This window comes from Brienomyrus brachyistius, chromosome 2 (assembly GCF_023856365.1).
Source record: "Brienomyrus brachyistius isolate T26 chromosome 2, BBRACH_0.4, whole genome shotgun sequence".
NCBI lineage: Eukaryota > Metazoa > Chordata > Actinopteri > Osteoglossiformes > Mormyridae > Brienomyrus > Brienomyrus brachyistius.
Genome location: NC_064534.1, coordinates 45,528,191 through 45,553,465, shown reverse-complemented (window position 1 = coordinate 45,553,465; position 25,275 = coordinate 45,528,191). Strand labels below are relative to the sequence as shown.

At 41.0% G+C, this 25,275-nt stretch overlaps 1 long non-coding RNA gene across 1 annotated transcript; it reads right to left on the bottom strand.

Moving 5' to 3' along the window:
• Positions 1-3,495: 3,495 nt before the first annotated feature.
• LOC125721121 (uncharacterized) lies at positions 3,496-13,830 on the bottom strand. The gene is made up of 3 exons (XR_007385690.1): positions 13,336-13,830; positions 12,702-12,884; positions 3,496-3,762 (listed from the first exon to the last, which is right to left on the bottom strand). It is a non-coding gene; the product is annotated as an uncharacterized LOC125721121 (long non-coding RNA).
• Between the last annotated feature and the right edge of the window lie 11,445 nt (positions 13,831-25,275).

The following is a 25,275-nucleotide window of genomic DNA, read 5'->3' as shown; positions in this document are numbered from 1 at the left end:
AATGGGGATATCGGTTCATCAACATCATAGCTTTAGACCTGGGCCTTAGAGAACAGTCACCTGTTTACAAAAACAAGAGGTCCAATTTTGATAGTATCAAAGATGGCTACAACAATTAAATTATTTTGCTGGTTCTTTCCACTTTTAACGAAATAAACTTCCATGCTTTTACTACTCAGTTAATGTATCAGATTCTGACAAAGTTATTCTGCCATATCTGAGACATCATGTTTATCTGAAATTTCGGCATTATAAGGCCAGTTCATGTTACTCGGGCAATACCTGGAGCACCGTAAGCATTATGCATGAAATACTTTTTAAGAAATAGGTCTTTTATGTATTTTCTTTAGATTTTGTCATTTTGAATGGTTCATACAAGGGGTCAGACAAACATATCCTTTGTATTTTTCATTCCAGACAAATCACCAATCAATGGTGAATTATGAACGCATATATTTACCCCAACTGACAATCAGAGCAGCACCCCTGGTGTACAGTCTGTACTCTGGATTGATTTGATTATTGTTAAATGCACTTGTCACAACAGACAATGACAGGAACACATTTATGATAACATCAACATGTGATAAACAGATAATTGTCCCTGCTGGTAGATAATGCTTGAATAATTGCACAGAAGGTGTCCTCCCTGAAAGACACACAGATAACTGCATTATGCTAAAAATCTAAAAAGGTATCAGGTCAATGCCAAATTAAATATGGCTCTTAATTATGTGGTCTCCGACTTCTGGATCCCATATTTGAATGCCAAGCAGTGATGGAAGCAGATGATCATGGATGAGATCTTACATAAACTATCTGCATTTCCTACCTTCAGTTCCTGTAATCAAGGCCTTGATTATTGCAGCCCTGGAGACAAGTCACTCCCATTAAAGCAATCATCTAGTCCTGCTTTAATTTATGACATTCCGCAGGATGATCAAAAACTTATTGATATTGAAAACCTCCCAGCTAACAGAAACAGGCTTTTCTCATAACAGAAATTTTAAACTGTCTTTGTCATAGTTAATTTTATGTTCCACCGTCTGTACTAAACATTATAATCATAGAAAATTATACGTGGAAATGTTTGAAATAAGTCTTCCTGAAAATTGCAATGAGTTTGGTAAATGCAAGCAGTACATTTGATTTAGCTTCTAATGTTGACTCATTACCATGAGCTCAGTGATAAGATATACAGCAGCTTTAAATCTAATAGTGTTGCAACAAAAGTTTGCAAGAGGTTTGTACTATGTTGACATATGGTCAGAGATTGTAACTGAAACTCACATATTATAAAAGTTAATCTGCATTTTTAACATCTCAGGTTATTTGTTTTAAACAAAAGTTCACCGAATACACATGAATGACAATCCAGCTTTAGGCTGTCACAGCGATTAGTATAATGTTGGACCTTCAATGGACTTTGCATGGGTCTCCTCACGTGAACAAAAACATAAATTACCCATAGAGGGTGATTACAGTAAAGTCAACCTGTTACACTATGGACTGGCATTTCATTTTGTACATGGTGCCATCTGCCTGGTGCCCTCTGTTTCTGGGCACAGGCTCCACAGTCATAACAATACACTGAAGGAAAAAGTCACTCACCGATTTCTTGATTTTCTGTGCAAGATTATCTTGAGAACAACTGTGCTCTACTAATGTGAAAAAAGACTGCACTCTAGTCGCAGAGTGAAACTCATCAATATAGAACACGCAAAGTCATGTGTGATGACGTTAAAAATCGTTAACATTGTAACAATAGCTGCCTGTAAGATTGTTGTGCTGCATTGTACCAGCAATCTCACATCTACCAAGTCTTGGTAACGATGTTGGCAGGTGACATACTGCAACTGTTTAATATGGAGATCAGAGGGGATGCATCAAAACATCACCATGACACCCCCTTCAATTATTCATCCATACCAACGCAAAGCATTCAGTAATACAGCCCATCTGCAAACTCCAACCGACAATCATTGGGACTAAATACCAAATGGTGGATTCCCATCCTTTTGAAATGGTATCCCCATGCCTGACACAAGGGAGATCAAAAGTAAATAATGAATATGTTACACTTTCAAAGTATTGGAGAGATTTATAAAGTAAATAAAATATGAATTCATGAATGAATGATGTACAGGTTTTACTATGTTCAAATGCGCACTAGATATCTCTGTGATTAAAGGGAAGTCAGGGCTGGTAAGATTTCGACTTCTATCACAGGAAAGCATGAGACACACCACTGATTGCCTTTGCACTTTCTTTTGGGTTTTTTTAAAAAAGAACCTTATAGGTAGAAAGAAAGTACTAATAAGTAAAGATGAAAATCCAAATAATGATAATAACGGGTGGTAAAATGACAAAAAAGATTAATGCATCTTCTACTCACTTGTCCTGCTACGTGTTTCAAGTGTGCTGGAAAGGGGGCGGAAAATCTACAATATAGATATTTACACAGAAATGAAGTAAAGGTAGACATTCTGTAGGGATTATTTTTTCTAATTTATTGATCCTGAAGTATCACCTGCAAAATGCAGTACACAGCAGGAGGTGCAGAGTCACACCACTGCACTGTCATGATCCTGAATAGAGGCCCACCTTCATGGGAACTGAGGAAGCAATGGCACAGGCTGGCCCCTGTGTAAATACTCAAAAAGTCATGCAGAATTCCACATACGTTCTCACAGATTATTTCTGATCTTCCTGGGGTCCTATGTAATTATGAAGGTCGAATTAAGAGATATATCAGCAGCAATTGTGGTAGCATTGTTTATTTACATCTATTTACATTATAAATGTACATGTACCATTAGATGACTTACCAATATTATGCCCATAAAACAATTTTGGTAGCTTTAATAAATTCTCAACTATTAGAACAGGTGAGCACCTTACCTCAATTTACAAATGTAATTCATTTCCTGAAATGAATTTGGAAAGTGAAAATGTGTAAACAAAAAGTACCATTTACATAATATCATATAGTAAAAATTAGGACTGATTACAGAGCAATACAAGTTCCCTAAATACGTGCACAGTTATTACAAATGAATTCTGTGGAAGTAGCGGATAATTAAAATATATCGATGTTTTATTTTCACACAATAGGGTATAATGTTGGTGACAGTGGTAGTTATATTTAAAAAATAAATTAGAAAATATTTTTAAATATTAATAGTAATTATTACAATAGTAAAAATTAGGAGTAAGTAGCAGGAGAGTGTACTGGAAGTGAAATTTACACCAAATTTTGGCCACATTCATAAATCTAGGAACTTAAACGGAATATGCATTTATAATATGTCTATACTGCATATAACCCTATTTTAAAAAATATATTATTCTTATTATTATTATTATTGTTGTTGTTGTTGCTGTTATGTAAAACTAGAAAATACATTTATTTATTTATTTTGGATAAACAGAAAAACCTAAAAAAATTAAATGTGCCAAAACATGGATATATGAGTATGATTCTCCTGCGAAAATAAATCCCTAATCAAGTGATGGCATTTACAGTATCAATCTTTTAAATGTACTAGCCTGATATATCCCTGAGCATGAGCGCTCACCTCGCCCTGCTCCATACCTCTCCTTACATCTTGTTTGGCATCTTGGAGCCGCTTCGGCAGATGGGCTCCTCGTTAGCTCACGATCTGGGCCACCTCTCAGGCTCTGGCCTTTTCCTCCGCCACACCAGGCTGTTTACCCAATTTTCCGGCTCCCAGGCCCCACAAAGGCAGCTCCGGCTGACATCTGGAAGCACAGGCGCTAAGTGTGATGGATGGAGGCAGCCGTGCCTCCAAACATCGCTCTTCACAATCTGTCGGCCGCACTTCTGTGTGTCATTTGTCTTGCATTTTGCCCAACCTGGATGCCCAGCCTTGCTTTTGTACCCTTTGATCATTTGGCCAAGGAGGAGCCCTTAATAGCTTATCTCATGCAAAATAACGCAGCCTCCTCTTATACCCAAAGGCATCACTCTTTCTATCACTCCCTCTCTCTTCTCTCTTCTTTTTAAACAAATCAATAACTGATATGTCACGGGTACCTACAATATAACAGTAACCAAACAAAGTCTCAAGATAACCTTTTCCATAATGCATGGCGCTCTCAAAGGCCTGCCAAATCACTTGCCAACGTGGTATTTTATGGTGTGCACCATTTTAAAGGGCAATCAACATATTTCTCTAATAATAATGTCATTTTCAACTTGAAGGGCTAGAGTTGTTTTAGATTGTCGATTGAAATGGTTCCGATTTTACTGAACTTCAGGGTATCTAGGAAGAAAATGAACCCAGTATAATATATAAATATGCTGTATTTCTACAGTATCAGCACTTCTATCGTCATATATGACTGTTTCAAACAATTAACACAGTGGTTCTCAAACTCGGTCCTTGCGACCCACTGCCCTGCTTATTTTCCAGCTATCCCTGCCCTACACACTGCTGATTACCTGGATCAGGTGTGTTCAGTCAATCAGAAGCTGAAAGACAGCTGGGACTTGTGTGTGGGGCAGAGATAGCAGGAAAACAAGCAGGGCAGTGGGTCCCCAGGACTGAGTTTGAGAACCATTGATTTAACCTTTTAGATTAAGTAACTCAAATTTAATAGTAAATTTTAAGTAATATTTCATGAAATAGTCTTTTCTGCAACAAGCTTTGTAATAGTAATATTATTTCTATGATATAAAAATATTTAAAAATACTGTAGGTCTCATTCCAGTCATTAAATTTCAGAAAGTAGTACATTTCTCTCTCAAACTGTAAATGTGAAAATAAAGCTACTTTCTATTTTACACTAATCTGACTCTTTGTGCAGAAAAAGCGTAAGATACTATTTAAGATGTGTAGGTGTTATAGATTTCCATTAAGTTTTATTGAAATTAATTCATTTGAATGGGAAAATTTCATTCTCTTTGCCATGGAATAAATCTTTAGGGTAAGGAACCCCTGTAACATTAAACTGTATTTATTACTCTTGCACCCAAACCAGAGGATAATACATATAAAACATCTTAACTTCTCAAGTAAGAACATAAGAACACAACAAATTTACAAACGAGAGGAGGTCATTCGGCCCATCAAGCTCATTTGGGGAGAACTTAACTACAGTAATAGCTCAGAGTTGTTAAAATCTTATCTACTGTAGCTCCGATTTAAAGGAACCCAGGGTTTTAGCTTGCACTACATTAACAGGAAGACTAGTCCATACTCTAACTACATGCAGTGTAAAGAAGGGCTTCCTCAAATTCATTTTAAAATGTTCTCCTGCTAATTTCCACTTATGGCCACGAGTTCTAGTATTTAAACTAATATTTAAATAGTCATGAATGGCTGAACAGCATCCAGACCTGTTAGAATCTTATATACCTGGATCATGTCCCCCCTTCGTCTCCTTTGCTCAAAGCTAAACAGATTCAGCTCAGCTAACCTCTCCTCATAAGACATTCCTCTAAGACCAGGAATCATTCTCGTAGACCTACGTTACACCTTTTCCAAGGCAGCAATATTCTCTTAAGGTATGGTGACCAAACCTGCACACAATATTCTAGGTGGGGTCTTACCAAGGAATTATATAATTGCAGCATCATTTCACTTGACTTATACTCCACACACCTAGAGATGTAGCCCAACATTCTATTGGCCTTTTTTATTGCTTCTCCACACTGGCGAGAGTGGGACATGGAAACATCAACATACACACCAAGTAATCAGCTACCTTTATTTCAATGGAACCCATAAAATATCTGTACTTCATATTTCATTTCTGCTCCCTGCATGGATTACCTTACATTTATCTGTGTTACATTTCACCCACCAGGTATCAGCCCAGTCACTAATTAAATCCGTATCCCGTTGTAGCCTCTGTGCTACTAGTTCAGTATCAGCTACACCACCTACCTTGGTGTCATCTGCAACGTTCGTATTGGTGTCCATATCATTAATGTAAATTAGAAACAATAGTGGTCCTAAAATTGAACCCTGCGGTACCCCACTATGAACGCAGGCCCACTGTGACATTGTGCCTCTAATAACTACTTGCTGCCTCCTGTCTGTTAATCAATTTTTGATCCAAGCTGCTATACAGTTCCTAAAATCCCTGCAGCTTTGAGCTTAAGCAAGAGCCGTTTGTGGGGGACAACATCAAAGGCCTTCTGAAAATCTAAGTAAATCACATCATAGGCCTTTTTATGATCAATGTCTCTTGTAGCTTCCTCAAAGAACTCAAGTAAATTAGTTAAACAGGATCTACCTCGCTTAAATCCATGTTGGCTATTCCTCAGAATGTTATTTGAATCCAGGTAATTTACCATTTTCACTTTCACATTATAGCTTCCATTACTTTTCCAGTTAAGCAAGTTAAACTGATTTGCCTATAGTTTGCTGGATTACTTCTATCCCCTTTTTGAATATGTGCTTTATATTAGTATGCTTCCAATCAGAAGGTACCACACCCGCAGATAACTATTTCTAGGAAATTAACATTAAAGGTTAGCTAAGAATATCCCTCATCTCTTTTAAAACTATAGGTAAGATGCCATCAGGGCCCTGCAATTTATTTATTTTGAACTTAGTTAGGCTTTGAACCACATCAGCCTCAGTTATACATATATTGGTCAAAGGCGACGCTGTATTTGTACTAAAAGGTGGTAAGTTACTCATATTCTCTACTGTGAACACCTGTGTATAATAATCATTAAACACATTTACTATATCAATTTCATTTTCAATTATAAGACCCTTACTATCCTGCAGATTAGTGATTTTGTTAAAATATTGGAAGAAACTTTTTCATCCTTAGCCTCCAATGCAATCTTTCTTTCTACATTCCTCTTGGAGTATCTAATGTTATTTTTTAACTCAACCTGTAGACTTAGATATTCCTGCTTTATTTTGAAATCATTAGTCATTTCCATTTGTGGAACAGAGCCCTTTTCCTCCTGACTTCATTCTTAATTTCCTTAGTAAACCACCTTCGTTGTAGTTTCCTAGATTTAGTTTTGCTGGAAACAGGTATGAAGTCCTCTTGCACTTGCAACAATGTGCTTTTAAAAAATTCCCATGGCTGTTCAACCGTTTTGCTATTTAACTCCATCTAGTTTACAGTATCTAGTTTCAGTCTCATACCATTAAAGTTAGTCTTCCTAACATTGTATACTTTTGTTTTAGACTTTGCTCTTCTGACACTAAAATTAGCCTCAAATTTAACCATATTATGATCACTACCATCCAATGGTTCTAAAACCTGTAATTTTCCAATCCTATCCTGGTTCTTAGAGAAAACAAGACCAAAAAGGGCTTCTCCACTGGGAGGGGCATTAACAAACTGAGTAAAAAAACAATCCTGTACTAATTCCACCATCTCAAGTTCATTTACAGAAGAGCCAGAGACTGTGTCCCACTGTATCCCAGGTAAATTAAAATCACCCTTAACCACCACATCATTTTTATTACTCATAATCCTGATATCGTCATATAACATTCTGCTTTCCTCTGCAGCTACATTAGGTGCTCTATAACAAGCACAGACAATTAGGCCATTTGAGTTTTTAGCATCTACTTTTATCCATACAGCTTCTGTACTTTTATTTTTATCAGTGAGCTCCCTTGCCTGTAAGTTTTCTTTTACGTATACTGCAACATCACCTCCCTTCTTGCCTATCCGGTCTCTACAGAACAACGTGTAACCATCCATATAATTTTCTTCTCCATCATTGACACTCATCCATGTTTCAGTTATTCCTATAATGCCGTGTCTGATGAAATTAAAGCCTCTAAATCATGACATTTTGTTTCTAATACTCCTAGCATTTAGATACAGACCACAAAAGGTAGGCCTTTTACAGTGTCCACTTTAAAAATTAATTGGGGTTTTCCGTCTCTCTATTGTTAACTAACCTCCCTGCCCACCCCCCCTCCAGTCCCTAGTTTAAACATTCCTCAACTCTACACATATGCCTCCCCAATACACTGGTTCCCCTCTGGTTCACATGGAACCCATCTGGCTTAAACAGGTCCCACCTGTTCCAGAAGGTCTTCCAGTGCCCCATAAAACTAAATCCCTCTTTCCTACATCACCATTTTAGCCACGCATTTAATCCCCTTATCTCAGCTAACTTAACCTGGCTTGCACGTGGTACGAGAAGTATTCCAGAGAATACCACTGTGGATGTTCTGCTTCTAAGCTTATCCGCGACTTCTATAAATTTATCCTGCAGAACAGCTCTCCTGCGCTTTCCTATGTCATTGGTGCCAACATGCACCACGACCACTGGATCCACCCCGGCTGGGGCCAAAACCCTGTCCATACGATTCGGAAGGTCCCCCACCTGGGTACCAGGCAGGCAAGACACCGTACGAGACCCTCTATCATGGGTGCACACATAACTATCTATAACTCTAATAATTGAATCCCCTACTACCACAACCTCCCTCCTCCTGGGGGTAGGAGGCTCCTTGGTGCCCAAGGGCCCACCTGCCCCCCCAGTCTCTTCCGGCTCTAAAGCTGGAAGAACCTGAAAGCAGTTAGGCACTGTCACTTCAGGTGATGTCGCCTCTGTGAACTGTGTACGCCCTTTTCTACGTCTATGACCTACGTTCACCCAATTCTCTTGACCTACCTGTTGATCATTCTCCCCCCTCCTCACTTGTGACGTACACACAGTCTCCCTAAAAGGCATATTAGCGCTCTCTCATTGTTGTGTTGGATGAGAGCCAGTACATCCAAGTAGCAAAAGCAGTTGGCTTATTGGTCTCATGTTGAAAGTCTATAATTGTTATTGCTCCTCTTTTTACTGAATCAAATTAGGGACACTTCACTATATTTTATAAAGGTATACATTGCTCCTGGATTATCTGAAGTGTATCAGTCTTATGAGAATCAAGAGGGGAGGCAATCTTTTCAGAACATGAGGTAGGTCAGACCGCAACACTAATACAGTTCTGTAGCTACTTTTGCAGTGAACTGTGGAGAACAATCACCTTGTAAGATTCAGGTCATTACAAAGCTCTGAACTATCATATAAAACAATATAAGACCTACAAAGCTTCCACCAGATGTGCATGTGTTATCCAGCAATGAAAACAGGAATTTCACTATACAATATGATTGCAAATCTCTCAGGGTGGATTTATCTGGCCTGTGTTCTTCTCTGTGGGCTATAAGGACTAGAGCTAATTTGCCTGCTGGAAATTTCTGTCACTATGGATTATTTCAGGGGAACTCTCAATAAGGCAAAAAATTACAAACCAAAGTCCAGGCAAAGTGTCAATGATGGTCCCCCTTTTGACCACATAATATTCTAGAGAAAGATTTTAAAAAATGGGACTTTGATTCCCATCCTCAACTCCATCCATCCATCCATTTTCCAAACTGCTTATCCAACTGGGTTGCGGGGGGTCTGGAGCCTATCCTGGAAGGGCATGGAACAACTGAGGCAGGGAACAACCCAGGATGGGGGGCCAGCCCATCGCAGGGCACACTCACACACCAGTCACTCTCACACGCACATCTACGGGCAATTTAGCAACTCCAGTTAGCCTCAGCATGGTTTTAGAGTGGGGGGAAACTGGAGTACCCGGAGGAAACCCCACAACGACATGGGGAGAACATGCAAACTCCACACACGTGACCCAGGCAGAGATTCGAACCCGGGTCCCAGAGGTGAGGCAACAGTGCTAAGCACTGCACCACCATGCTGCCCCCCCCCATCCTCAACTCATTGGTTGAAATTGTTCTACTTTGGTGTGGTCAGAATGCTGCTGCTTCTATTAAGAATGCTTACAGTATTTTCTAGACATTTCATCGTCTACTGGAGATGGCTATAGTGTAAGTCCTGCTAGTCATGGCTGTAGATACTGGGCATTGTTGTGTTTGTAATGTCCACCCTTCTGCTAATGGTACTTACAAAGTACCTTACTATACTAGGAGCAGTTATAGTGTAATGCACTCTCCTGGACTTGGCTTGTAGTATTATTTCTTTAAATGGGTGTGGCTGCAGTGTCCCTCGCCTACTGAGTGTCACTTTTGCTTGGTTATAGTTTCACTTTGTCTTTCCAGCATGACTGCGGTGACATTGTAAAGATTTTGGACATCATGATTCAAGGGTTTACAGCACACGTGATGACCACAGCATGTGTGTTAATCAGCCAGTGTTCTCATTACTCTCTCACAGTAAGTGTTAAAGCTTTATAACACACCACATCTGAGGTGAGAGCACTACAGGGCAACCAGCCTCCCTAAATTACTTTAGTCTGTCTCAGGAGACTTCATGTTTCCAGTTATGATGATTAGAGAGCTGCTATCCATGTCCCGTGTGCATCTGGACCCCATGCATTGGCAAGCAGCGGTTGCCAGTACAGGCAGAGACAAGCCATGGGCAGATGGTAAACTTCCTGCCCTGTGGTTCTGCTTCCTCATTTGGCAGACCAGGGGTGTGGAGAGCCATGTCCTAATGTCTATCCCATGATACACAAAGCTGGATGAACATCAAAGAGGAGCCCAGCTGGGAAAATATATGAGACCAACACCCTTTTTATATCTCAAACCATAAGTGTTTGTGTATGTGTGTGTGTGCAAGGGTGATGGTGTTCTGTACTTCTGTGTTCCCATGATTGTATTACATTTGATTCTTTAAATTAAGTAATTTTAAAGGCTACTCAGCTAGATCAGGCTTGGTAGTCTGGCATGCACATGTGACTCCCATCTCCCCTACCTCTGTGCCAATGTCAGCTTGGATTTCTTCCAAAAACCTTGCTTCTCTGTGATGGTACCATGGAATAGGATGGTTCCAGAAGCACATTGGCTTTCATAGCCAGACTGTGACATTCAGTATCACCTGGGAGTTCCATCCACTTTGTCTTTTCATGATTTCTTTTTCTTCTAACTACACTTATACATTTCCAATATTTATCAGGAGTTTTGACCTTTCTGTTGCAGGCTTATCACTTCTTCCAGAAATGAATAATTCCCTTAGCTACTTGGTAGCCACATCTGATGAATGATGTGCTCTATACTGTCCTACCAAGACAAAACAGTGACTGCATATTTCATATGACCAACATCTAGTCTCTTAGGCTCTGACAAAATATCTTAGTTCAACATATTCTGTTTTGAAGAAAACAATGTATGAAAACGACAGTAACTACACACTAAAACCAAGGCTACGCACTTTTTCTCAGTGTCAGTGTCAGAGTCAGCGTAGTCACTGTGCTTTGCCTTTTTGGGCAATTAAGTAACATCAAAACTTCCTGAATTACTGAAGTACTCTGCTTACCAGCTACTGAAGTGCCCTGTATTTTTGTAGTGCTATTTGCTATTAATGATGGAGTTTCACTTTGTTTTATTGTTTTCATCTTTTTTGTAAATGTAAGAGATGAGAAAGTATAACACATTTCTTATTATGTTATTTTGTTCTGGTTACCCAGGTTGATAGTAAACCATTTGAGATGGTTAATGTAGCCCTGAAATTCATAAATCCACACTTACTACACATTGATATTTTCTGAGAGCGCACTATATATTCATCTGTGGTTATTAGGATAGCAACGTCTACCAACCATAAAGTAAGACCAGGAAAAATAGCTATGCAAGTACACTGTGTTCTGGCAGCTGTTGAAGATCAAATGTCAGAGTCATGAGGGGCCCTGTGGTATCTTTGCCTAGGAATGGCCATTGTAGCTGACTTTGGTATGCTATCTGCCTCAACTGGAATAAGCAATTCAAAACAAAAAGCAAACACTCCCTGTACTAACGGTGTCATTGAAGCAGTTTGGACATACCTATACTGTATATTCATGTCCATAGAGAATATCAGCTGTGAAAAATAAGCATTACTGAAGGTTATAAAAATAAATTGAGCATTCTAAATATGAGCTTACTGTGTTGGTTATCCATTTTATGAATGTGCGGTTATCCATTGGAAATAGTTCTATGACAGGTCTAGTACTTAGTGTTCTGAAACAAAACAGTAAGCTTGACAGTCGTATGACCATCTGATTTGCCATTCTGTGTTTGCCCCAGAAAAGCCTGTAAACTTGCTTTTTCTCCTATTTGTGACATTGCCCACCCAACTAAGCCACCTGGGAAATATCACCCCCAAGACTGTAATGGGCCCTGGAAAGTTTGTTTAACAAAGGGAAGCTGGAGAAGTTTCAAGCTAAAATTCAAATAATTTATTAAACCAAATGAATCAAATAATATTAATAAAAAAATACAACCACTGCTGATACTGCTGTCCAACTTGGTGCTATGAGGGAAGGAGGCTGATGTGGAGCCAGGATGTTTAACCTAAAGGAAACCCCCACCTACTCACAGCACTTGCAGATACACCAATGCACAGCATCCACAAAGTACAAACAGTGAACATGCAATATTACATGGGTACACTGACACACAGCTGACAACGGTGATTAGGGCAGGTAACCCAGGTACAGGCGACCAGCAGCAAGAAATCCCTCATGGTCAGAGCAAGCCTTGTGTATAAGAAACATAAGCAACTGCACAAGGCCCTCAAACTGCGGGGGGGGGGGGCATTGCAATTTTCCTAGCTTTGTAGCTTAAACATGCAAAGTTTGAATATGACACAATTCTGAGTTTACACGTCTATATTGTCTCTCCAATATGGACAGGGTCTAACTTCTGTAAAGATTGCAAAGCAGGAGAAGAGCAGACAGGGAGAACCAACATACCAGACTGATCCCCACCAGCTGCTTGCTGTGACCCTTCAGGCAGAGGAACACCAGATGCCAACCATGATGTTACCACTTCAGGGAGGAACTGCTGGGATAAGTGATTGGCGTTCTCATTCTGTCACCCAGTTGATAGCGGATGATGTAGTCAAAATCAGAGTTGTTCCAATGCTTCCAATTTTTCTGTGTTATAACAGCACAAAGGATTATTACCAAGAGGGGTGCTGGCAAAAAATGTTCAGTGTCGTAACACAAACACCAAAACAAAGTAATAATATCAATAACAAGGATCTAACTAGCTCTGTTTGCTCCATTACAATGTGTTTGAAGTGAAGCATTACTGACTAATTTATCATATAGGTAATTCATGTAAATCACAACAAGAATAATTAGGATATACTACATTTAAAATCAATTAAAGGTTTTCCACAGCTGTGAATTTAGTAGTACTGTGGTCCAAACAAGTTAACCACACTAATTGGGGGTAGGTCCTACACAGTTAACGGTCTGATGATGCATCACAGATTTCAATGCTATCACTTCTGAAATAAATTTTCTATGGCCACATTTCTATGGCCACCCCTCTGGCTACCCTTGCGGCCACCCCATGTTGATGTTCGTAAAAACCACAAACCTCTGATCTGAAAAGGACTCCCAGTAATTCTCTGTTGTTGTTTTCCGTGCCAAAAACTCCAACATGCCCTAAATATCTTACATCCTGTTTGAAGAAAGGCTACTTTTCCAACTTAGCTTTCAAATTTTCTTGCTGCAGTTTGATCAGAACTCCTTCGAAGTCCTTCATGTGCTCTGGAACTGTGGTAGAGAGAACAGCACAACATCAACCAAGTACAATCATTTTTAATTCTGGGAGCCAATATTCTCTCCATAAGGTGCTGAATGGCACTAGGTGTTTGAATTAAAAAGGCATATGGTTCCTCTCGAATAATGCAAAGGGGGTCCAAATTTGTCTCATGTCTTTCCCTCCTGCCACTTGTGCCTGATTGTACCTGCATGCCAGATCATTAGTGTGAGGGTGCATGATAAGGAGGACGCTGAGGGGAGTGGAAAGGTTGAAATTGGTTTATTACAAAAGCACAAGTCAAAATCAACAATCCAGGTCAAAACCAGAGAGAGTGAAGCAGAATTCAAATTAGCAGGCAAAGGTGGAAATTGCACCCACAGTGTTATAGTGCATAAGTCACATCCACAATGTCACCTTTCCATGGGACTGAACCAGGACTCCAGCTCAGATGATGCCCACCCTGGGCACTACCTGGACTTGTGAGAAGGAAGCCAGAGTGCATGGGTGGTCAGAACATGGATAGACACATTAATGGAAATGCATGTTAGGTAAAAATAGCATGTATAGCAGTACCAGCAGCCATAGTTAGGGTCAGTTGTGGGTAAGCTAAACTAAAGTAATGGGTCTTCAGTTGAAATTTAAACACTGAGACCAAGTTGGCATCCCTGGCCAACCATTCTACAATATATGCGCCCTGTAGCAGAACACTTTACCACTTACTTTATTTATATGTGGAATTAGAAGGAAACCTGCATTTTGTGATCTGAGTGGACGATGCGGCTTGTGAACTTGAAGTCCTTATGTCAGGTAAGCAGGTGCTGGACCTTTAAGTGCCTTATATGTAAGTAGGTGAACTGTGAGGTCAGTTCTGAACCTAATAGGAAGCCAGTGCAAGGAACTAATCGCAGGGATTATGTTTTCTTCCTGCTCCTAGTGACAATTAGAGCTGCTGAATTTTCCGTTGTTTCCTGTTTCCTGCGAGAGTGATACTGACTGCTAGCGCGCGAACTTTGAAACCATAGATATCACCTAAATAATAATTCGAGTTAAGTCATTGGGAAAAAGCTTCGCAAGATTAATAATCCTCCAAAATAAATAAATACAATTTCCCAGACCCCGACGGATTAATCACCTACGCAAGTACCGACCCACGATCTTCGTTCAATTAAGAAGGTGCTTCCAGCCTTACAGCCTCAGTTTACGTAAGTACAACGCCATGTCTACTGTTCCGTGTTCTGAGTGTAATATGTTTAGCTATTCTTCTCCAGTCATTAGCGGTATTTATACATGTGAGAAGTGTCAGTTAGTCGCTAGACTGACGGAGAAGATTGTAGTGTTAGAGGGACGTATCCGGACGTTACATAACATTCAGGAGAATGAGAGTTTTATTGACTCAGTATTAGCGGCTCCGGATATGTCCGCGATAGCCAGTAAGTCTCCCCCTGCTCCGGCAGCAGAGCCTTCGCAGCAAGGCGAGTGGGTGACGACCCGGCGGCATAGTCGCAAATCCAAACCAAACTTACACCGGCACCATTCGCCTATCCGCGTTTCCAACAGGTTCTCCTCACTCAGTGAAACTCCCACTGAGACGCCTGTTGAAAGTGCTCTAATAATTGGTGATTCTATTCTAAGAAACGTGAGAGTAGCGACTCCAGCGACCATTGTAAATTGTCTCCCGGGTGCCAGAGCGACCGACATCTCGGCAAATTTAAAAGTGCTGGCTAAAAGTAAACGTAAATACTCTCAGATAGTTATCCACGTCGGCACTAATGATGTCCGATTGAGGCAATCGGAGATCACAAAGGCAAATTTTAAAGAGGTGTGCAACATTGCGAAGAAGATGTGTGTGTCAGTAACGTGCTCAGGCCCCATCCCTGCTAGACGTGGCGATGAAATGTACAGCAGATTATCGTCGCTACATCGCTGGCTGTCGGAATGGTGCCCGATAAATGGTGTAGGTTATATAGACAACTGGCGGATGTTCTGGGGTAGGCCTGGGCTTTTGAAGAGGGACGGTATTCACCCCTCGCGGGCTGGTGCCGACCTCCTGTCTAAAAGCATAGCTCGTAGTCTACAGGCAAATCGCTGACTAACTAGAGCCAAGTCCAGGCGGCAGGCAAACCGGCATAACCGACCGCCTGCTAGTCGCTTAGAGTCGTCGCCTAGGGTTCATTTCATTGAGACTGTGTCTGCTCCCCGCGTCTTTAATCATGGAGGACTATTCCACCGTGGAGTGTGCCATAATAACTTAATTAAAATCACAATGAATCCGTTACTAGAAAACAGTTGTGATGCAATATTTAAACTTAAACTTGGACTTCTGAATATAAGATCACTGGCCCCTAAAGCACTATTAATAAATGAAATAATTACTGATTTTAGTCTTGGTGCCCTGTGCCTTACTGAGACCTGGCTTAAACCAGATGAATTCATGGCACTAAATGAATCTACTCCAGCGGAATACAGTTATAAGCATAACCCGCGACCAAATCGCAAAGGTGGTGGTGTTGCTGCAATTTTTCAGTCCAACTTAGGAGTGTCTGAGAAATGTGGTGTGAGTTTCAGCACATTTGAAACTCTTGTTCTTAGCCTTGCTGGCTCATCTCTTTCTAGTTCGTCACCCCAAATCACCATGGTTATTGTGTATAGACCGCCTGGGCCGTACAGTGATTTTCTTAAGGAATTTGCTGATTTTTTAACAAACCTGGTGGTCAGTACTGACAAAGCCGTTATTGTGGGTGATTTTAACATTCATATGGAGAAGGATAATGATCCTTTAAAAACAGCGTTTGCAGCTATTCTTGACTCTGTAGGTGTATGTCAGAATGTAGTCGGGCCTACTCATGTCTGTAACCATACCCTTGATTTGATCATTAGTCATGGCATCCTGGTAGAACATGTGTCTATTATGCCACAGAGTCCTCTGCTCTCAGATCATTACTTGTTAACATTTGAAATCCAGTATAGCCTTCCGTTGACCACCACTCCAAAGTATAGAATCAGACGTTCTATTAAGGCACTAACTACAACAACATTTATGAAACAACTTCCACAGTCCTTTAGCCTTACATCTGAAGCATCGTGTGTAAATGAACTTGAACAGGCAACTTCAAACATGGAAAAATCCCTTCGCAGCACTCTAGATCTTGTGGCTCCACTTAGGAGTATAAAGCATAGCAATAACAAACCTGCCCCCTGGTACTCTGATAATACACGTGAACTCAAACAGGCATCACGCAAGCTAGAGCGAAAATGGCGCTCAACTAAACTGGAAGTTTTCAAATCTGCCTGGAAAGAGAGCCTCTCTAAATACAGACAAGCACTAGTAACTGCTCGGTCTGTGTATCTCTCCAGATTAATAGACATGAACAAAACCAATCCTAAATTCCTATTTGAATCCGTGGCTAGGATAACACAGAATTCCTCATTAAACTTGCAAATCCCACAAGCTCTTAAGAGTGATGACTTTCTTATATTTTTTAATGGTAAGATAACTACAATTAGACAGACTATACAGTGCACACCTTTACCTACTTACGGCTGCCTGCCTCCTGCTAGTCTTATGCCTACCAATAATGAGACCTTTGAATCATTCATTCCTATTACACACTCAGAACTTTTGAGCTTAATTTTCTCCTGTAAATCCTCTACTAGCCTTGTAGACCCAATTCCTACAAAATTCTTCAAGGAAATTGCACCACAGATTGGCACTACCGTGTTAAATGTGTTAAACTCTTCTCTTAGGCTTGGATATGTTCCAAAACCTTTTAAAATGGCTGTTATCAGACCCGTCCTAAAGAAACCAAATCTTGAACCCAGTGTTTTAGGAAACTATAGACCTATCTCAAATCTTCCTTTCATTTCAAAGATCATGGAAAAGGTTGTAGTTCGTCAGTTGTCCTCTTTCCTACAAAAAACTAATGCCAATGAATTATATCAGTCTGGCTTTAGACCAAACCATAGCACAGAAACTGCTCTAGTCAAAGTAATGAATGATCTACTTGTGGCTTCTGACCGTGGCTGTGTATCTCTGTTGGTATTGCTAGATTTAACTGCAGCGTTCGATACTGTGGACCATAATATCCTCTTGGACCGGTTAGAAGGTGTAGTTGGCATTACAGGGACAGCGCTCTCTTGGTTCCGCTCATATTTGTCTGATCGCTATCAGTATGCCCATGTGAACAATGAATCATCCAAGGCCACTAAAGTTGAATATGGTGTCCCACAGGGATCAGTCCTGGGCCCGCTACTGTTTACCCTATACATGCTACCTCTTGGTAACATTATTAGAAATCATGGTATTGGGTTTCATTGTTATGCAGATGATACACAGTTGTACATATCTGTTAACCCTGATGATATATCACTGCTATCTCGGTTAGAAGACTGTCTATTAGATATCCAGTGCTGGATGGCAAAAAATTTCCTTATGTTAAACACAGAAAAAACAGAAGTTCTGGTAATTGGTCCCAAGGCTGCTAGAAATAAGTTCCACCACCTCAACGTTGGTAACCTTCCTACACAACCTAACATGGTAGTTAGAAATCTTGGCGTTCTTGTCGACTCAGATCTATGCTTTGATGCTCACATAAGAAGTATTACTAGAACTGCATTTTATCATCTACGGAACATAGCCAAGCTTCGTAAGATGCTCTCACTTAATGATGCAGAAAAACTAATACATGCCTTCGTAAGTTCCAGACTGGATTACTGTAATGCCCTCCTATCGGGTTGCCCGTCTGGATCCTTGCATAAACTTCAGATGGTACAGAATGCTGCAGCCAGAGTTCTAACAAACACTAAAAAATTTGATCATATTACACCGGTCTTATCCTCTCTTCATTGGCTGCCAGTTAAGTCTCGAATTGACTATAAAATACTGCTATTAACTTATAAAGCACTAAATGGCCTTGCACCAGAATACCTTAGTGAACTGCTGACCACATACAACCCTCCACGCTTGCTTCGCTCTCAAGCCATGGGATATCTGTTAGTGCCTAGGGTAGAAAGAGCTACGGCAGGCTGCAGAGCTTTCTCCTACAAAGCTCCTCTGCTGTGGAATGGTCTTCCACCGGATATGCGGGTTTCAGGTTCACTCTCAATATTCAAGTCCAGACTAAAAACACACCTGTTTAGTTTAGCGTATAGGGACACTAGTTCTAGCCCTAGCTAACTCTTCACTCCCAGTCAGACCTGTAGTGTGAGGTGTAGAGCTGGGTGGGGATCGGTGCCATTGGCTTTGGATGAACTGGATTGTCAGTGCTGTCACTCTAGCTTTGCAATCTCTTGTGGAACTGGAGTGCTGACATTTCAGGGACTCCCCATGCCGGCATTCCCACTTGCCTCTCCCTCCTACTGATGCTGCCATAGCCATATCTGCCGGAGCTTGCAGATTGCACTTCATATTGTACTCACCTAGCTTTTAGCACTGCCAATAGCCTCCTCTACTATGCCTAATTGTACATTTTATTTCTCCTACTCCTCCTGGGGGTGATGCCTGGAGACCTCAATCTATCAAGATATCCAGCACACCCGACCACCACCAGTGACGTCCCTGCATCCAGCTCGCCGTTCTGATCTTCCATGTATGACCCGCTGCCTTACCTCTGGTTGCCTGGCAATTGGAAGAAGACTCGGCTTCGGCATTGGCTTATCTTCCTTGCTCTCCTCTCTCTATTTGACTATCCCTGCCGGCCCCTGGAGGATGGGCTTCCCCTTTGAGTCTGGTCCCTCTCAAGGTTTCTTCCTTCTAGGGAGTTTTTCCTTGCCACTGTCGCCTATGGCTTACTCACTGGGGGCTTTGGGTGAGGATACTGTAAAGCGCTTTGAGACAATGTAATGTTGTGATAATGCGCTATATAAAAATAAATTTGTTGTTGTTTTGTTGAATACGCTGCAAGGTGTTTAGTGTGCGATGTGTGCTCCCAGATAACAGCATTACAGTAGTCTAACCTACTGTATACACAGGTATGTATCAATTTCTCAGTGTCTTGAATAGAAAGGAATTGTCGTAGTTTGACAATTATGTAGTTGTAAGAAGCACACATTCAATACTGCATCCATATGAGATTTGAATGAGAGGTTTGTATCTAAGATGGCATGTTGGTTACAGGCTGAGCTGCTGAGGGAAAAGTTCAGCCGCTTGGAGTGGATTACGGAGTATTTTTCAGTTGAAAAACTCTAAAAATGGTCTGCCCAATGTCAAGTACCATGTCACTGAGAGTTATGCCCTCCGACTAGGATGAAGATCGTGCTGTTTAAAAAAGCCAGGCCTTTCCCAAAAAAAGGTCCCGATTATCAATAATGGCTATTTTTTGAGTTGCACATCAAGATCTAACCAGCTGGTTAGGGAAAGTAGCCTACTATAGGTTACATCCCCTCTATAAACAATTGGTAGGGGACTAGATACAATTAAATTCTGGCATTTTGTTTTAGCTCGCTCACACACAGCAATGAAGTTCCTCTTTAGTACCTCAGATTGTCAGGACTTTACATCATCAGTTCTAACATGAACAACCAAGATGGAGACCTCATTCCTGGAGATTGAGTCTAATTATAGCTAGATTTTGGAAATCCTCACAATTTACTTTTTTTTAATTAAAAGCAGTTGTTGGAGGTCGTCGGTGCCCAGGGAAGATGGTTAATCTGTCAGAGTTTGGAAATTAACTCGTGGAAGATTATTTAACTTATCGAGTTTTCCTTCTGATTATTTTATTTTAATTATTTCTTCAATATTTATAGTTTGAACATTCATGCACTACCAAGCAGTTCTTGCAGGAAACATCGGAACAGCTGAAGTGATGCAAAGGAAAAACTCCATGCATGAAATGGAAAAGGCATATGACTGGCCATCGGGGTCCCCTGGTGGGTGCTTTGGGAGTACACTACATTGGCAACAGTATTGGGACACCTGCCTTTACACACACATGAACCAGTGTGAAAAATGTTTGGACAACTCTATTCAGGAGAAATTGCAATACAGCATTTAGACTCGGCGGCATTGTCCGCAATGCTGCGTATCTTTCTAATGTATTTCAGTTCATAACTTGCTGAAATCTTATTGTAGAAACATGAAAAAACGCAGAATAAATCCGTAATCTGTCTTCTTTTCAAAATGTCCATTGTTGGAAGTATTAAAGTTTTTAAAATTAGGTTAAATCGGCAAAAATAAACCATGTCACCTTTCTTTGTTTTACCTGCATCGGGGGCGTGTAGTGCCACCCTCACCTGAAAATCGCTACTTACATCCTAAATAGCCTCATTTCCGCATATTCAAATCACATTCGCATGGTAATTTGATGAACGACACAATGGTGAAACGCCCCAGATACATCCCTATCAACGCTATAAAAAGGGGGGGGGGGGGTGTGGCCAGGTGTGAATGGGTCATACATACTGTACACATTAAAGTTGCTACATATTCAATGAAAGGAGCCTGAAATAGTGACATGAGTTCGGTTTTTCTTATTTATTTATCCAACTGAATGTTGCAACTACACCATTTAGCCATCATCATGTAGCCAAGACTTTGGTGATCAGATATCTGGGATCAAAAGAAACTGCCATCATTGCTTACTATGTAATTTTATAATGTTTCTGCAAGTGTTCCGAACCGCATTTTCCAATGTCTATTCTTTGATGTCAAATTACAAACTTCACATAATTATGACATATATACAAAGTACACTAAGATTAAGATGAGTTTAATGCCAAAACAAATATATAAGAAATCATTTATTTGCCATGAATATAGTTTATGATATTGAATGAAATGTGTGACCATGACCCAGTCAGTGAAAGTGTGTTCCCTACCCCTAGACCCCAGAGGGTTAAACATACATACAGCACAGCAAAAGATGACAAGTGAACAAAAATATCAATATATCAGTGTACAGTAGGTAGCAAATAAACGAAAATATCTATAGGGGACAGGAAAACAAAACCTTGTCAGACAAATAAAAATGAAACCTCTGGTAGCACCTCTGGGAGCCCAAGGCCACTCTCCAGGCTTGCGAACGATGGTGTGAACAAAAAGATGATCCCAGCACTGCTGTAGGTTCTACTCTCATGTGTCCAGGCAGATTTGGCCCTACGTTGTGAGTGGGCTTCTGTTTGAGTATATCACAAACATCATCTGTTTTCTTATAGGTATTAATTTTTATTTGCAACAGAATTTGTTTTCTTGTACAGACATCCATATTTGACAGCATGTTAACCTTGTAAACTTACAGTCTATTAAAGATACACTATATTTCCAACAGTATTGGGACACTTGCCTAATATGTATAAGAGTTGACCCACCCTTTGCAACTATAACAGCTTCAACTCTTCTGGTAAGGCTGTCCACAAGGTTTAGGTGTGTGTTTATGGGAATTTTTGACCATTCGTCCTGGAGAGCATTTGTGAGCTCAAGCACTGATGTTGGACAAGAAGGCCTGGATCACAGTCTCTGCTCTAATTCATCCCGAAGGTGTTCTGTTGGGTTGAGGTCAGGGCTCTGTGCAGGCCAGTCAAGTTCCTCCACACCAGACTTGCTCATCCATGTCCTTATGGACCTTGCTTTATGCACTGGTGCACAGTCATGTTGGAACAGGAAGGGGCGATCCCCAAACTGTTCCCACAAAGTTGGCAGCATGGAATCCAAAATAGCTTAAAATGCTGCAGCATTCTGAGTTCCTTTCACTGAAACTAAGGGGCCAAGCCCAAACCTTGAAAGACAACTTCACACCATAATCCCCCATCCACTAAACCTTACACTTGGCACAATGAAGTCAGGCAAGTGCCATTGTCCTTGCAACCACCAAGCCCAGACTCATCTATCGGATTGCCAGCCAGAGAAGTGTGATTTGTCACTCCAGAGAACACGTCTCCAGTGGCAGTGCATGCAACGTTTTGCATTGCATTTGGTGTTGTATGGCTTGGATGCAGCTGCTTGGCCATGGAAACCCATTACATGAAGTTCTCTACGCACTGTTATTGAGCTAATCTGAAGACCACATGAAGTTTGGACATCAGTAGCTACTGAGTCTGCAGACAGTTGGTGACTTCTGCACACTGTGCGCCTCAGCATGCGTTGTCCCCACTCTGAGATTTTACATGGCCTACCACTTCATGGCTGAGTTACTGTTGTTCCCAGTTGCTTCCACTTTGGAAGTATAATACTGCTAACAGTTGATATTGGAATATTCAGTAGCGAGGAAATTTCACGAATGGGCTTATTGCACAGGTGGTGTCATATCATGGTACCATGCTTGAATTCACTGATCTCCTGAGAGGGACCCATTCTTTCACAAATATTTGTAGAAGCAGTCTGCATTCCTAGGTGCTTGATTTAATAAACCCATGGCTATGGAAGTGATTGGAACACCTGAATTCAATGATTTGGAGGGATGTCACAATATTTTTGGCAATATAGTTATGTGATACCACGCCGGCTGCTACATGCCGATAGTTCCCTACAAGACTGTAGTGAGAGCATGGTTCATATTGTCGCTAGTAAGTCAGACTCATTCATAATAGATTCTGGACTGCCTTTTGTCAACCTTTACGGACAGAATTTCTAGACGCGGCCAAGAGTTGGAGGGTGTCCTGTTCAGTGACCTCAGGATGTCAGTTATGGCCACAAATCTCCAACTTCATGGCCAAGGGGTAGAGAGTGTCTGGTTCACTGACCTCAGGATCTCATCTTTGCTTTTTACAGATAATGTTTTTCGGTTGGTTTCATCGAAGGTTGCACTGGGGCAGTTTGCAGCTGAGTGTGAAGCGGCTGGGATGAGGATCAGCAGCTCCAAGTTTGAGGCCACTGTTCCCTGTAGGTTGCGAGTCAGTTATGCCCTCAAATGAAGTAGTTCAAGTATCTTGTTGCTCTTTATCACAAGTGAGGAAAAAATGGAGTTGGAGATTGATAGATAGATGCATGGTGGTCTGTTGTGCTGAAGAGAGAGATGAACTGAAAGGCAATGCTACTGATTTCCCAGCCAATCTATATTCCTACCCTCTGACTAATGGTCACAAGCTCTGGGTAGTCACTGAAAGAATGGAACTCTGGAAAAAAGCGATAGAAATGAATTTCCTTTACTGAGTGTTTGGTCTTAGACTTAGAGACAGGGTGAGGAGCTCTGAGATTCAGCAGGGGCTCAAAGTAGAGCCAGTGCTCCGCCACATGGAAAAGTGGTTTGAACATTTGTCTAGGATGCTGCCTGGATGCCACTGTGAGGAGGTGCTTTGGGCATGACTAACCAGGAGAAAACCCTGGGGCAGACCCAGGACATGCTGGGGAGATCATATCTCCCAGGTGGCATGTGAACACCTTAGTATCCCCCCAGAGAAGCTGGAGGAGGTGGCTGGGGAAAGGGAGGTCTGGGCATCTCTGCTTACCATGCTGTTGCTGAATCTTGGATAAGCAGCAATGGCTGGATGGATGGATGGATGGATGAAGGAACAAATGTTTTGGGCACAGTATTTATTATTTCTGAAATAATTATGTTTATGCATATTGTAAGCAATATATGACACATTTGACTAGATTAAGATCCAATAAAACAGTTTTATTACGTACTGCTCTCATAAAGAGTGTTACTGAGGTATTGAAGTGTTTGAGAGGTATTCATTTGCTTGTGCTTAAAAACCATAACTATAATAAATGTTAATAAAATTCTGATATTTCTGTCAAATATCTAATATATTGATTCAGTTGAATAATGAATGAATGAGTGAATATACATGACATAAAAGCCCGTAAATAAAGATTTCATATGATAAATGGAAATTAGTATGAGCGACAGTTAAGATCTTATAATACATTGGGATACACTGAGTGTGCATCTCAAAGCCTTGTACAGCCCTTTATGACTTTTCCAAAAATGATTTTGAATAATAAAATCCTGTGAAATCAAAACTGTGTCTCCTAGTTTGTGTTGTTTTGTCTAAGAGAAATAGAAAACTAGAACTTGTAGTTCTAGCACTCATAGAGAAACCTTTTGTGAGCCAGCTGATCAGAGATACACGGCTGTTAGAAGTTGTTATGGTCCATTTCTCTTTTTTAGCTCATATACAGTATATTTTCAGGGTGGGTTGTTTAAACACTCTGGACCACACACCAGAATTTCAGTGAGACTGAGGTCAGGACTCAAGGCCATTCTGACATCCTGTGTTTGGGTCACATTTCCCAACTTCGTTTAAGCTTTAGATCACATCATGAATTCTGCTGTAAAATGTCCTGATACAACTGACTGCATGCCTTCCAATATCCCAGGCAGCGAGCTGGCCATCCTGCTGCATTCAGCATTCTTTGCAGATGGGGTTAAGTTTTGCTGCCGGTGTGTGGTGTCTTGTTTTCTCAAAACACGCTGGGGCAGTACCACAGTTCTTTCAGTAACACTGTTTCTGTCATGCCCGGCTCGTCCGCTCCTCCTGTGTGCCACGCCTCCTGATTACCCACGTGTTTTCTCCCGATTGTACCCAGCTGTATCTAGTTCATTTGCTCAGTCCTGTGTATTTCAGTCCGTGTCTTACCTGAGTCCTTCGTCCATCATTGATGTCGTTTGATGTCAGTCGATGTTCGTGCCCTCGTCTCTATGATTAAACCCCTCGTTTACCCTGATTCCCGGCTGTCTGCCTGCTTCCTACCCGCCTGCCCGCACGATCGCTGCTCTGCTCGCGATCGCTGCCGATCTCCCGTGACAGTTTCCTCACATCTTCAAAATTTGGGGGTTGAATCTCATCTCCGCCCTGTGTGTATGTGTGGCCTGTAAGTTTGTGGGCCACTGAGAC